The following is a 15767-nucleotide window of genomic DNA, read 5'->3' as shown; positions in this document are numbered from 1 at the left end:
TAGTGTGCATATGTAAAATAAAAGTAATCCCCTGTTGATGAACTGTTATTGTCCAATACAATTTTTGCCACACATTTCTCCTTTGTGATTTATCTATATGTGTGTGTTTTTCAATCCGCCCTCCTCTTGTCCTAAAATGTACACAGGATAGACTGTTCATTAAAAAGTAAATTATTTCATTTATCTAAACCATTTTTGAATATAAATTATATCTTTTATTCCTGCTTTGAAAGAATGCATTACATCCCAGAATTCTAGCAGATGGTACTGATGGCATTGACTAATGAGTCTGTTAATTTTCTAATTTCTGTTCATGCTTCAGGAGGATCAGTTTACTTTTAATAGGTTAAAAGTATATTTGAAAAATGTGGGGAGAGATTTGTGGCCATGTCAGCTCTGTCTTCAAAAACAGCACATTTTTGAGAATCTTTTTATGTATTTATAGTTTAACTGAGATGTGCTAGCTATGAAATTGCTCTTTAAGTGTGAAATTTTCATTTTTTCCTTGGGCCTTGTTTTCAAAAGCAGTTATTCTATTCTGTGCCTGTGGAGGAACATACAAAAATAGAGCCCTTCAATGTACAATGGACTTATATTTGATTCTTATCTAAATTACTTGCTCTTTGTGAAACTTATTTTTCTGGAAAGCTGTTACATTCACTTGTGACCTTTGATAATCCTATGCAGAATAAATTGTCATTTTATGTCATCTTACCAATGAAGGTTAAGCTCAACACTCTAGATAAATTCTGTAATGGTAGCAGTTCTTTTCTATGCAAGCTTTAAATACCGATTGGTACCCCAATTTGATTTCACTGCTATGAATGAGAGCTTTTCATTCTAGTCAGTCTACCACTATTATAATCCATGCAACCTGAAGGACAGCAAGTATGAGTTACAAAAAAAGAGGTGAGTAAAATTTTGAGAGAGAAATTGGTGAGAAAGGTTGATCTCAGATAGCAGAAAGTGCCCTGAAATGGGCCTTGCTGCAGTTTAATTGCAGATTGTTAGCAGAAGCAGTAGTGTGACACTAGGTCTAGAACCTGTCCCATGGCATTAAAGGACAAGTTGTACGAGTTCTGTCAGATACCTTCCAGAGTATTTTGGGTTTGGTTCTCCATTTATCTCCTGTTGTAAGCTTAGCAGCAGCTGTCATCAAAGGAACTTAGAAAGGAAAACCTTTGAGTTCTCTTTGGTCAACCTTTTCTTTTCTTTTAAAGGAATTAGAAAAGGAATTTTAGGTGTGTTAAATCCAATATGAATGTTTTTCTGTTAAAGACAAAAGAAGATGAGAACTGCTAAAAGGTTCATCAGTGAGACCCTGTTTCTTTTTTCCTTGGTCACATTTGTCCTGACCATCAAAGGGTTCTGCCTTTGAAACAAAATGCTCTAGGGAAATGACACTGAAAATTCTATTTTATTTATTTATTTGAGCATTCTTGATTACAGTTGACAGTGGTACCAAGTGACATGATTTCTGTAGAGAGGTTTTAGGCCAGTTTTGACTTTTTGGCATGAGTTTGTGTTTTGGTATCTGTAGTGATAATTTAAATAGAAGTAATTGGATTACAGATATTGCCCTGCATTAAGATACAATTTCAAAAATCATAAATGCTAAAAGTCTCACTCTAGAAATTGGGTCACCTGGCAGTACTGATTCAAGATCCTCTCTTTATTTTAGCTATTTAATTTTGACTCTTGGTCCCTGGTGCAGACCATATTTACAGGATGGGAAAATACTTTATATAAAAAAAAACCCCAAAACAAAAAAAACCATGTGGAAGCAAGCCAGACTTTTAGGAGTTGGGTGAAAAAAAGCCTTCCTTTTTATAATTACTCTATTTTTCTTTCTGTTTTACTTTATTTATTATTTATTTATTAGTTTTTATATACCGGTGTTCAATTTGGAATATCACATCGGTTTACATTGTAACTGTATTCAAGAAGTAGGGGCTTCCTGTTTTACATTATAACATCAAAATAGTCTTATTTAACATTGTAAATAATTCTTATTTAACATTGTAGTTAACTTTTATTTAACATTGTAACTTTACACTTTATTAAATTCTCACTAGGAGAGTCTTTGGAAAGGATGTTGTATGGGTCATGTACGACAATACGTCTTGAGTGTCTTGTCGTATAATAACGTGAATATTGAGATGTAACTTATATGTCCTTATCTAGTGACTTTTCGCATGGTAGCATCTGCAGGAGTATTAGGTGGTTGTTGTGAAAGCTTTTTGGAAAAGCCATGTTTTAAGTTTTGTTTTGAAGGTTTGCATTGTTGTTTCTAGCCTTAGATGTAATGGTAAGTTATTCCAGAGAGGTGGTCAGGTGGATTATTTTTTTTGGAGAGGGGATTGGGATGAGACCAGTGTTGTTGGAGCGGAGGTTCCTTTTTGGGCTGCAGAAGTAGAAGGATGTTTTCATCTAGTTAACTTGTCAGTGTAGAGAGCTTTGTGGATAAGGGTGAGGACTTTATAATGTATTCTGAATTGAATGGGTAACCAATGTAGGTTTTTGAGGATAGGTGAGATGTGGTCCGATCTTCTGCTGTTTGTGAATAGTCTTGCTGCTGCATTTTGGAGTAGCTGCAGTGGTCTGAGAGTGGTGTTGGGAGGGCGTTACAATAGTCTAATTTGGAGAATAACAGTGCTTGGAGGACCATTTGGAAGTCATGTGTGTATAGTAGAGGTTTGATTCTCTTTAGGATTTGTAGCTTGAAGAATCCGTCTTGTAATATTTTGTTAATATGCTTTTTGTAGTTTGTCGTCATCGAGGATAATGCCAAGGTCTTTGGCTGTGGAAACTATTAGCTTCTTTGTTTCAGGTGCTGTGCAGTTTTGCGTTCTTAATGTGGTGTAATTGTTTATTTTCTATGTGTATAATCTCGGTTTTGCTTTCATGCCTCTCTCCAAGTTTTCTTTCTATTATGCCCTTTCCCTTTGCCATTGAGGTCAGGGCAGCCATGGAAGCCATCGGGCCCTGGTCATCCCCACGGCTGTCAACCGCCAGGGCTCTTGGGAGCCCTCAAGTGTCACTGAAGCCCTTGAGCAGCAGGGACTTCGGCTTTGAATGGATCAAGCAACAGGGTCGCCCTTTACTCAAGGCACCCTAGTATGCTGAGGCATACCAGCGTAGGGGTCTGGTGCCCTTGAGGTGCCTTAGCGGTGTCCCAACGGAGCACTGAGGGGCATTGTGCTGTTCCCATCACTGGCCTATGGCTATCGGGCACCATAGATGCTGATGATCTCGGGGGGCCCTGAGCTGCTGGGGTAGGGAGGCATCGGAAGCCCTGCCTGAATTTGTGCATCATTGGTGTTAATGAGCGCTGCTAGCAAGACTAACATCAGCCATAGCCACTGGTGAGGGTTGCCATTGAGCTCGCAGCATCAATGTTTTTGGATGGATAGGTGAGCCGAGGGGAACAGTCGATGGTGCTGGCAGTCATCAGTTCCTCTGGGCACTGAAGAGGCATGTTGGGGTTGCAGATCCTCTACCTGCAAGCGCCCCTGGTACTGCCGGTCCATTGATGCCTTCTGGCACCGGAGTCTCTATTGGTGCCGCTGGGCTGTTGATGCCATTGAAGCCCTGGGTGTAGCGTCGTTTGGTGCCCTGGATGTGATCCATCATTGAGAGCAAAAGTGCTATGGGCCTTATGGGCGCAGTCACCACTGTGGGCACCACTGGACTCGGTCAGTTGCCACATGAACGACTGCAGAGCACAATGGGCACTGTTGGTTGCCATGGACTTCACTGTTGTTCCATGAGGGAAACAGCAGTAAGCCATTGCCGACACAGTCTCAAGGGCTGTGTCCAGCCTCTTGGAGTGTTATCAGGTACTGGAGGGGGCGACACCATAGAACGCCACCCACCACAGTGCCATACCCAGAGCCCTAGTGGTACTGGACACCACCATCACACTGTTCCTATGCACTCCACTGGGAGTTACGGTGACAGTGGAGCACAGCATACATGGCCTGATACGGCAAGGCATCTACTCCAAGTGCCTCGGAAGATGGCAGGCGACATTCTCCTTGTCTGTGCAGTTCTCAGCCAGGCCAGGGTTCTGCCATCATCACATCATGGTCTCTGTCTCCTCGTCAGCTCTGCTGTGCAAAGTGCTGGGTAGCACTGGTGGGGAAGGCATCATCACACTCTGTTTGCCTTTTGGCAGCGTTTTGACACCACTGTATGAGTACTGGTCAGCATGTTTTTACAGCGAAGGGCTCTTTTTTTCCAGTTGCCCTCTGCTGTATAGGTGTATTTATGTGTGTGTTTCCCTCGTGGTGAGCGCAACAAGTTGTGGTGTGCGCCTCAGACACAGAACTGACCTAGAACCACGTTCCTGATCGAATCTAAGGGGAGTAGACACCGGAAGGGTAGTGTCCAGAGTCATCTCTTCCCTTGGAAGAGGAATATGTTTTTCGACCCCCCTCCCATGTCAGAAACCCATTTTGTGGGGAAGCTCCTGAAGTTCCATCCCTGGCATATTTATCTCTGAGCCATAGTCTCGATTCTTTGAATTGGTGCATCTCCTGAGAGGCCAGGGCTGGGGAACAGTAGCGACAGTGATTGGACTGTTTTTTGCTGGGGCGCCTCCGTTGATTACTGTGACCTACCCCATCTGAGAATAGGTACCTGTGGTGGATTGTTTGCTTCTGAACCTCGGTGATCAGTGATTGTAACTCAACTCTCAATGGGAGAGTTGAAAGGTTTTTGGGATTGGGAGGCCCTGATTCCCATTACTCCTCTCCCTTCAAGAAGGGGCGATTCAATTGCATTCCAGGGCGACCCTTATGCGTTCCCCTCTGGACTCCCAGTTGTCCACCCCACAAGGAGTGTCCCTCGTTCTTCATTCCCGGGGAAGGGATATCATCGCTTACGACTGGTGGCTGCTCTTGGTTCCTCGCGAGCTCTGAGAGCCAGTTGAGCGGTAGCGCTTTTCTTAGGTCATTCTAAGGCACAGCAGATCTATTTCACTAGGGAGCCTTTCCAGAGTAGCTCCTAGGTGAAACTTAAAGGTTTCTCCTGTCCAGGAGTCACCTTTACACTTACTGAGCTCAATGGGCCATTCTGGCCAGTCATTATCGCCTGTGGGACCCTATTTCAATGAGGATGGTTGTAGTCCATCTAATTGGCGAGTATGCCTTTCAACCTATTGCCATATCCATGGCTGAGGGAGTTAGGGGACGAGGGACCACGCAATAGAGGTGCTGTTCTTGGTTGCTGTGGCTTGCAAGTTGTACTTCCCCATTTTAGAGAGAACCCTATCTGCAGACAGGAGTCCTGGTTCATGCAACTGTTGCTCCATTACTGGACTGCGTGCTTCCTTGAGGGAAGTATTTGCAATCATGGCTGAGATATTAATATTTAAGCCAGGTGATTGGCAATTTTTTCTGAGATTGCCCTGGCCCTGTCTTGGTACCATTAGGGTTTCTGGGCTGATGAAGAAATCCTGTTCGACAGGGACTGCACTTGCGGCAACTCAGCTTTCCCGTTGATAGCAGGGCTGAATTAGCCATGCTGTCATGGGAACAGTCAATCAGGGCCCGGGAGGCGGAGCTTCCAAAGAGAAATACAGAGCTTTGCTCTGTGCGGCTGGGCGTGAGTTCCCATGCAGGAAAGAGATCTCTCCTTAGTCTGTTTCTTTCTGCATATGGGAACACACGCGGCGCTTCTCTTCTCGTCTCCTCACCTTCGTTAAAAAAAAAAAAGAGAAAAAAGTCGAAAAAATCGGCCCCGAGGACGTCTGGCTTTAAGCCCTGTATGTGTGGAAAGAGCAAGTCCATCACCAATGGCTGGGCCCTGACCACAACCAGTGCGACTGCAAGCACTGTGGCCGCATGTCGCCCAGAGGTAAAGAGCTCACAAAATTGAGCAACTTCGCACCATGAGCACCTATGCTCCACCATCTGAGTCGCACTCTTCCCCTGGCCCGTTGAAGCCTACGGGCTTGAAGGAAAGAAGGGCCTCGTCCACTGATGTACCGTCCTCCAGGCTTGGAGTTGACAAAGGGAGGACCCGTTGGGGTCGAGACCCCCACAGAACACCACCGGCACCCGATCGGGGTAGAGTCGAAGCTCCTCCAAACATCTAAAGCACAGGCCAGGCAAAATTGAGCGACCGCGGAGCCTCGGACATTCAGGTGCGTCAGGGTCAAAACCATGTTCATCAACGCAAACACTATGGACACCTGCGCCGTTGAAGAAGTCTACGACGCAGAAAAGGAAACATGGTGCCGACCCGAGTCAGCGATCGCACGACGCACATCCATTGACACACGGCGCGAGACCGGTGCATGCGTCAACGCACGACGCAAGATTGAAGCAATCTTCGCACGATGCGTCATCGAAGCACACTCCCTAATCGGCGCAGGATCAATTCCAAAAACCAAAGAATGCGCCGAAAGCACACACCATCGAAAGTCATCGAAGCATTCGCTGGTCTTTGACGCATCCATCTTCTACCCCGACGCACAAGTCAGATAGATCGAAGCAATGGTCTCTAAAAGCAGCAGATAAACAAGTTGCCTCAGTTACGATGGGGACTGGGACCAGTCTACCACGAGAAACTGAACGACCTCATTCCAGAGAACGTTTAATGGCTGCTGTACCTATGCCTAACGTTCCAAGACAACACAGCTCTTCTACACCGAGCTCCCAAACTTCTCGGCCATCAAGATCACCGCTGGAAGAACATACACCAGCTCATCGTCTGACATCCGATGAGGAGCTAATAGTGGTACACTCACATTACGCATCATCTTCTCCAGAATCGCAAGTGTATTCAGATTTATCATCTGTGTCTACATACAGACGGAAAATACAGGATATACAAGAACCATTTACCAAAAAACGTAAGATAACCCATGACTTAAAACCACAGAAACATTCAAGACGTAATGACAACTTGGACATCCTGTCTGCGGCTCTCTCCCCAAGACATTGGCAAGGGGTAGCGAAACTTCCAATGCCCCCCAGCACAAACAGGCCTTCTCTCAACTCTCAGAGGCGCTGTCCAGATTTTTTAATACACTACAAAATACATTCACCCTTCCTCCATCCCCGAAGGAAGATTCATCACATTCCAAGCCTTCGTCACAGGAACCAACACTGGAGCCTGCACCAATCAATCAACCTTCCAGTCCCAAACCACTGGATCCAATACTGCCTTCTCTGGCCCAGCCAGGCTCACTTTGTTCGTCTCAGGATACCTCCACCTTCTGATGCACCGGACGAACCTCCAGAGCCATATTCACCTTTGGAGGACTTGTCCTACCCCAAATTTCTAGAAAAGGTGGGCTCCATTTTACATGTGGACGTTCAAAAGGTACCGGACCCCGGGGCTGAAACACTAGATCTTTTGAGGATCTTCGACTTACCAGCGGGAACCTACGTCATTACCCTCTCACAAGGTTCTTGACTCAGTTTTAGAGAAGTCGTGGGAGACACCATACACGGGTGCACCAGTGTCTCGCAAGACTGATTTTCAAGTATCGTATGAAACAATCCCCACTGTACTCCTTGCCACAACTTCCACACACCTCTATCGTGGTGGAATCAGCCATGAAGAGAGCTAAGAAAACCAAGCTACATGCCTCTGCACCCCCAGGAAAGGATCATCGCTCACTGGATGAGTTTGCAAGGAAAACATTTTAGTCAGCAATGTTATCAGCATGCATTCACCAACATCAATTTTATATTGTTCAATATCTGTTCGAGTGCGTGCAAGCGATTAAGGGTCAACTATTTACCTCTGAGCTCCCTGATCCAACTACATCCAAACCAATACAAGATATTGAGGAAGGAATTCGACACTTGCTCAGAACGGTGTATGAGGCCTTTGAAATCACAACTAGATCTTCTGCAATGGCCATTGCGGCACGCTGTATGGCATGGCTGAGAGTGAGTGCGATCCGAGAGGATGTACACGTCAAGGTCGCCAATTTACCATGCAAAGGGGACAATTTATTTGGCCCACAGTTTCAGGAGACAGTTTCAAATCTCAAAGAACAGTCAGTTGCAGTGAGTCGTTGACTGCCGCCCCCCCCCCCCCCCCCCCCCAAGCGTACAATGCACCAAGATGCTACTTCTCAGGAGGCCGTCGACAAATTTACTCCTCCTATCGGCTTCCCCTTTACCAGTCACAGTAGCGAGTACAACACCAACCAAATCAAAGAGGACTGGGACGCCCGAGACTGCATCGTAACCAGAGCCAGCAACCTGCAACTCAGGCTAAACCCTCACAGTCTTTTTAAAAATTCCTTCGCCATCACCACAGCTCAATCCACCAGGATGTCTCACAGCATGTTTCACAGAATGGGAAAACCTAACCTCTGACCGTTGGGTTCTGGACATTATACAAAATGGATATCAACTTAATTTTCTGTGGAAACCCCCACTCCCACATCTATCAGCAGGGGTCCCAAACTCCATCAACCCCAGTTAGCGACAGAAATAGCGTCATTATTCCACCAACAGGCCATACAAACCATTCCCATGTGGGCCCGCAACAAGGGGTTCTATTCCCCATATTTCCTAATTCCCAAGAAATCAGGTGGCCTACGTCCAATCCTGGACCTTCGGGAATAGAACAAGTATGCAGTAAAGAAAAAAATTCAAAATGGTATCCTTGAAATCAATACTACCACTCCTCCAACCCAACGACTGGATGTGTTCCATAGACTTGAAGAATGCTTACACACACATCCCTATACACCCGTCCTCATGGCGTTACCTATCGTTCCAATTCCAGAACAATCATTACCAATATACGGTTCTTCCCTTTGGCCTATCATCGGCCCCCAGGGTTTTCACAAAATGCATGGCGGTGGTGATGGCATTCCTCTGGCAGCAGGAAATTAGGTTATTTCCATACCGCGACGATTGGCTCCTAGTGGCATCAAATCCCACTCTACTATTAACGCACCTATATCAATTGATCAAGACTCTGGATCAATTGGGCTTAGTCATCAACTTCCAGAAGTCTATCTTAACCCCAACACAAATCCTACAGTTCATAGGAGCGCGACTGTATACCACTCACAACAGAGCCTTCCTGCCGGAGGACAGGTGACTGGAGAAATTCGCCTGTTCCCTCAGAATGACACAATGTCCTTCAGCTCATCAGATCCTTACTGTACTAGGGCACATGGCAGCGGCCATTTACACAGTTCCCAATACCAGATTGCATATGAGATGACTTCAGTGGAGTTTACAACATCAATGGAATCAACACTCCCAACCACTTCGGTTCCGAGTAACACTTACAGTGGAAATGTCCAAGGACATTACCTGGTGGCTCAACAAGACTACACTCACCAAGGGCACCCCCATCAACACTCTGCCGCACAACACAGTGCTTACAACGGATGCCTCACGCAAGGGCTGGGGAGCGCACCTAGACCACCTACAGACACAGGGTCTATGGTCCAAGCAAGAACAAAATCTACAGATAAATCTCCTAGAACTCAGAGCTATACATAATGCAATACAAGGTTTTCTGTCCCACCTGCAGGGTCGAAGTGTAATGATCTACACGGACAATCAAGTAGCAGTGTATTACATCAACAAACAAGGAGGGGTCAGGTTCATGGTCCCTTTGCAGAGAGACCCTTCTCATCTACGAGCATGCACACCGACACTCCATACAGGTACAAGCGACCTATCTTCCCGGGGTCATCAACACCTGGGCAGACAGACTCAGCAGAATTTTCTATCCTCACGAATGTCCCTCAACCACCAGATAGCACAAAACATTTTTGCTCAATGGGGAGTACCAACGATGGATCTTTTTGCCACGGAAGAGAACGCAAAGGTACCTCGATTCTGTTCAGTCTGGCCAATTCCTCAGCGGACAGCGCAAGATGCATTCTTCCTCCCTTGGACGGAAAGGCTGCTTTACGCATTTCCTCAGATACCTCTCATAACAAGTACAATTCAAAAATGTATGCAAGATGCATCAAAACTAATATTGATAGCTCCAGCTTGGCCAAGGTAACCGTGAGCTTGGTTGATCCGATTCCATTACCGGATCAACCAGATCTCCTAATGCAAGAGGAAGGGACTCTCCTGCATCCGATTCACTCCTCCCTTCACTTGACAGCATTGAGGTTGAACGGCTCCTCCTAGCTGAACAGGGCATCTCCATAGAAGCACAACAGATAATAATGGAATCCAGAAAACTATCCACCAGACAAAATTATCAATTCAAGTGGAATCTGTATTCAACATGGTGCTTGAACAAGGGCCTTCATCCCATAGATTGTTCACCAGAGATTCTCCTAAATTACCTTCACACCTTATACAAAGCTGGCCTAGCAACTTCATCGGTTCGAGTTCATCTCAGCACCATTTCAGCCTACCACAGGCCACATCGAGGCCAGCCTATTTCACTTCATCCTCTGGTATCTCGTTTCATCAAGGGTCTTACAAAGCTTCGACCTCCCATATCCAAACCTCCAGTTCCATTGAACCTAAACATAATATTGGAGTAACTTATGTTATTACCATTCGAACCGTTGGACTCAGCCCACATTAAATACCTGATATGGAAAGTGGTGGTCCTGGTAGCAGTGACCTTGGCACGTAGAGTTAGTGAGTTACAAGCCTTGGTACATTATAGTCCCTAGCTACAATTTTACCATCATAAAGCTGTCCTACGACCTCATCCATCGTTCCTGCCAAAGGTGGTTTCCCAATTCCACCTAAACCAATCCATAGAACTTCCAACGTTCTTTCCTAAACCACATCACAACAACAGGGAACGTGCACTACACACAATAGACTGTAAACGTGCCTTAGCATATTATAAAGAGATGATACACTCACAAACGAGCTTCACAGTTATTTGTCTCTCTTAATCCTAATGCTCCAGGAAACCCGGTAGCTAAACGAACAATTTCCAGCTGGATAGCACAATGTATTCAGTTTTGCTACAACAAATGGAACAAATCTCTTGCATGGCAACCACGTGCTCATCAAGTAAGAGCAATGGCAACCTCCATAGCTCATCTGAGAAACATTCAGCCCATTGACATTTGCAAAGTGGCTACCTGGTCAAATCTCTTCATACCTTGACATCTCATTACTGCCTGGACCAGCAATCATCAGATGATGCCAGGATGGGTAAAACAATACTTCAATCTGGAATATCTTAATACCTAGTCGACTTTCCTCCACAATCTGATCACGCAAAAAAAAAAAAAAAGTTAACATTGCGTGATAGGGAGCTATGGACTCCCATGACAGCATGGCTAATTCAGCCCTGCTATCAACGGGAAAAAGCAAGTTTGCTTACCGTAAACGGTGTTTCCATAGATAGTAGGATGAATTAGCCATGCTGATCCACCTACCTCCCTGGATAGTCGACATAATGCACTTTACATTCATCTACTGCTTAATCACAGACTGAGGAGAGATCTCTTTCCTGCACGGGAACTCACGTGCAGCCACACAGAACAAAGCTCTGTATTTCTCTTTGGAAGCTCCGTCTCCCGGGCCCTGATTGACAGTTCCCATGACAGTATGGCTAATTCATCCTGCTATCTACGGAAACACCGTTTACGGTAAGCAAACTTGCTTTTCCTGTTTCTTAGTTGGAGTATTTCTGGATTTCTTCCGTGGGGAATTCATTATGTTTCAGCTGTTCCAAGTAGACTGAGGGCTTTATCTAGGTGGGTAACTCCCTACTGGAATCAGCAGTGGGTTATTCGCTTGGGGTTGGGATATACCACCTAGCAACTTGTGCTTACCCCGGCAGTCCAGCAGTCTGCCTCCTTGTGTTCTCGCTCCGTCTGACCTCCAGTTGGGAGATTGGGGGAGGGGAGGAAATGCTAAGGCATTCGTGATATATCTTAGTGTATACCTACAGGGAAAGATATACCATATTTTTGCCAGGCTGTGGCCAATATTGCCTTTAGCTTTTCTCTCTTCACTAAGTTGCCCAACGTGCCTCCATGTTCACCTGACCAATCCTGTACACAGGATGGATAGCCAGGCGGTCCGATTGACCCTTGGGGGTCATCTGAACACAGATTGCAGCCATGGACATCATGCAATGCCCCTAGGCACAGGACACAGACCTCATGGAGGTCTGTGATGGACATGGCCCAGGGGCACTGGGGGCAACGGCGAAAGCCAGATGATGCCATGTGAAAAAACATGCAGCATGCGGTCGATGCCTGGCAGTGACACCGTCTGTAATCGACCGCAACCTAGGAGAGGAAAAAACCCCTAAAAAACGCAGATGGACCCGATAGGACTCGGGAAATAGAAGAAGATTGTTTGTTTTCCATAGGAAAAAAGTGTTAAACTACATAGCCGCGAGGCTTCAGCTTTGCAGAAAAAGAGAGACTGAAGATGGGACACCATATGGAAGCGTGGATAGTGGCATGCTGGGCATGCTCAGTGTGTCATTCAAAGTCTCTAGATACTTTGACAAAAGTTTTCTGCGCCTAGCTCCATTTGATGTCACCCATGTGTGAGGACTAACATCCTGCTGTCCTTGGAGAACACCTATTACAGGTAAGCAACTCTGCTTAACTAATAGATCCAAAATTTCATTTTTGAGTTTCTTCTGGTTGAGGTGATTTGCTACTCTTGTAGTAGGTCAGACGGACAAACTAATCTTCCAGCTTCAGTTCATCATAGCAGCTTACCATGTTCAAATAGATGGTAAACCTATTTCTACTCATCTGTTATCAAGGTTTATGAAGGGCTTATGGCAAGTTAAACCTCAGGTGCAGGAACCTTCAGAGTCACGGGTTATGAATGTTGTTCTTTATCAATTGATAAGCTGCCCTTTGAACCATTAGAATTGGCTTCTCTTAGATTTTACGACGTGATATCTTTGATGAGCGGCGGTATATAAAAACCAATAAATAATAAATAAATAAATAAATAGACATGAAAAGTAATATTTCTTATAGCAGCCAGAAGAGTCAGTGAATTTCAGGCATTAGTTTTTTCCCAAAGGATGATGCTCCACACCCAGATGAAGTTCCTTCCAAAAGTTGTATCAGCTTTCTATATTAAAAAGACCATTTTATTGCTTACCTTCCATCTGAGGCCACATGCATGTAAATGCGAGAAAGCCCTTCATATCCTAGATTGCAAAAGAGCTTTAGCCTACTACAAAAGAAGAACGTCTCCACATCTTCATATCTTATGATCCTAACTAAATGTAAGTTATCTAAATGAATAACAGACTACATCCAGATCTGCTACAAAACCACAGGTCTACAAATTAGACTGTCAAAGCACATTAGATTAGAGCTATGACTTCTTCCTTTGTTCATCTGTGAACGATACCTCTCTAAGACATCTGCAAAGCTGCAACTTCATTATCAATGCACACCTTTATATCCCAGTAAATTTGGACAAGTAGTTTTGTATAGTGGGTTCACCTAGTAGTCTGTTTACCATGGTGGGGCTCCGGGTTGCTTATTCAGTAAATGTTCCGCTGCAGCCCTTAGCTTGAGACTCCCCACGTCATGCCTAATTCAGCCCTGCTTTTCGACAGATAAAGCAAGTTTGCTTACCATATACAGTGTTTTCTGTAGATAGCTGGATGAATTAGCCTTGGTGATTCCCACTCGCCTCCTGGAGAATCGACTACGTAGCTAAATTTAGCTGTATACTTGATTGAGGAGGCTCACAAGGCAATATATGTGCAGGAATTCCAGTATGAGCTTAGAGCTAAAAGCTTCTACTAACTAGGAGAGACGAGTCTGTTTGGTGCTGCTGGATGATGTCACCCACATATCATAGCTAATTCATCCTGCTATGACAGTTTGTGGTAAGCAAAACTTTATTTTTCAATCATATCCACTTTATCTCTTTTCCAGATAAGAGTCCTAATCTGTTTTGCCTTTCTCTATAAGGGAGCTTTTCCATTCCCTTTATCATTTTTGTCACCCTGCTGTGTATCTTTTCTATGGCCACTATTCAATTGCACTCAATACTCAAGGTGTGCTTGCACTGTGGATCTATTCAAAGGCATTATGACATTCTCAGTTTTGTTCTCTGTTCTTTATCAGATAATTGATTTCACCTTTTGATCACCCATCAGACCTCACCCACTCCATCCCCCTTCCCCTTATCATTGTAATGCCTTTTATGATTCATTTATTGCAGCCACACTACAGTTATTTCTTGATAATCTTATCTTTTGCACATTTGAATTCTGACCTGATGAAGAGAATATTAGCTTTCAAAACCTAATCAAGAAATGAATTGTTAGTCTAATAAAAAGGTTATCACTGTATATATATTTTTTGTTTTAATTTTTTTTAATTTATTTCTGTGCATTCAAGTGGACTAACACAGCAGTCAAACTACTTTTTCCCTATGTGCATTACTTTACACTTGTCCACATTAGATTTTCAGTTCTCCTAGTCTCACAGGGTCTTTCTGCAGTTCCTCACAATCTGCTGCTGAAGCGTGTTAGTGTGTGTAATGACATCTACAAAGTTCCTGTTAAAAGATAGACCATTTGTCTCCAAAATACCAAGGAAGAGATTGGTAAATATGGATAGAGTGTGGACCCATTTCCAGATACTATGGGTTTGCCCAGTGAAGAAACAAGGAACTTTTGAATCTTGGGCTGAACATATAAACGATAAGGATAATGGGATATCGAATGTCTAAAATACTCTTTTGATGCAAGAAAACCATACGTTTCATTCAGATAACGAAGATTGTGGTTAATGCTTTGAAGTGAGTCAGTAGAGTCTGTCAAGGTAAAACTGTGTGTCACCCAGTTGGCGTTCAATTTCTTTAATATAGTCTCTATTGTTAAGGACTACAATGCAGGTTTATTTTATTTTTTTTAATTATTTATTTATAATTATTTATTTATTTATTTATTTTATTTTATTTTATATACCGGCAACCGTTTGCACATCGTGCCGGTTCACAAGTAACTTACAACAGAAGGTATATAGGCATAGCCTTTACAGAGAACGGTGTATAACGTAAAACGCAGTAACAGAACAAATAACTAAGTAACTGGGGAGGGATGAGGGGGGGGGGGTCGATACAAAGGGGGGGCAGGGGAGGGTGCAAACAGATACATGGGGATAAAATGTGAATAGGGATTCGAGGAAGAAATATGTACAATGGTTATATACAGAAGTTGTACACTGGATATATATACAGATGTTGTACACTGGTTATATACAGGAGATGTAGGAAACTTTAGAGGGGGAGGGGGTTGGGTGTAGGTTCTGAAAGGGGGGTGTTGGAGAGGAATGATGGTTGGGCTAGCGTGTTAGTTGGTGAAGATGATGAAGAATGGGGGTATGCTTGGAGGAAAAGCCAGGTTTTGAGTTTCTTCTTGAAAGTAGGTGTGGAGGTTTCGGTACGTAGATTAAGAGGCATAGAGTTCCAGAGGGAGGGGCCTGCAAGGGAAAGGGCTCTATTGGTGGTGGAAATGAGTCTAGTGGATTTTATGGAGGGAGGGATAAGGGTTCCACGGAGGGAAGCACGGGTGGGTCTTGTGGAGGTACGAGGGAGGAAGGGTGGGTTTAGCCAGTTGCAGTGTTCATTAGTAATACTTTTGTGGATGAGGGTGAGGGTCTTGTAAATAATTCGTGAGTGAATGGGAAGCCAGTGGAGATCAATGAGGGTGGGAGTGATGTGGTCTTTCTTATTGACATTGGTGAGGATGCGTGCAGTAGCGTTTTGGAGGAGTTGTAGAGGTTTGATGTGGCTAGAAGGGAGTCCAAGTAGGAGAGCGTTACAGTAATCAATTTTTGAGAAAAT

At 44.4% G+C, this 15767-nt stretch overlaps 1 protein-coding gene across 2 annotated transcripts in view; it reads left to right on the top strand.

Annotated features, from left to right (window-relative positions):
- The window catches only part of SP3 (Sp3 transcription factor), a 116476-nt gene that overhangs the window by 75843 nt on the left and 24866 nt on the right, over positions 1-15767 (top strand). The window lies entirely within an intron of this gene.

Source organism: Rhinatrema bivittatum, chromosome 6 (genome assembly GCF_901001135.1).
Source record: "Rhinatrema bivittatum chromosome 6, aRhiBiv1.1, whole genome shotgun sequence".
NCBI lineage: Eukaryota > Metazoa > Chordata > Amphibia > Gymnophiona > Rhinatrematidae > Rhinatrema > Rhinatrema bivittatum.
This window is presented reverse-complemented; position numbering and strand designations above follow the sequence as displayed.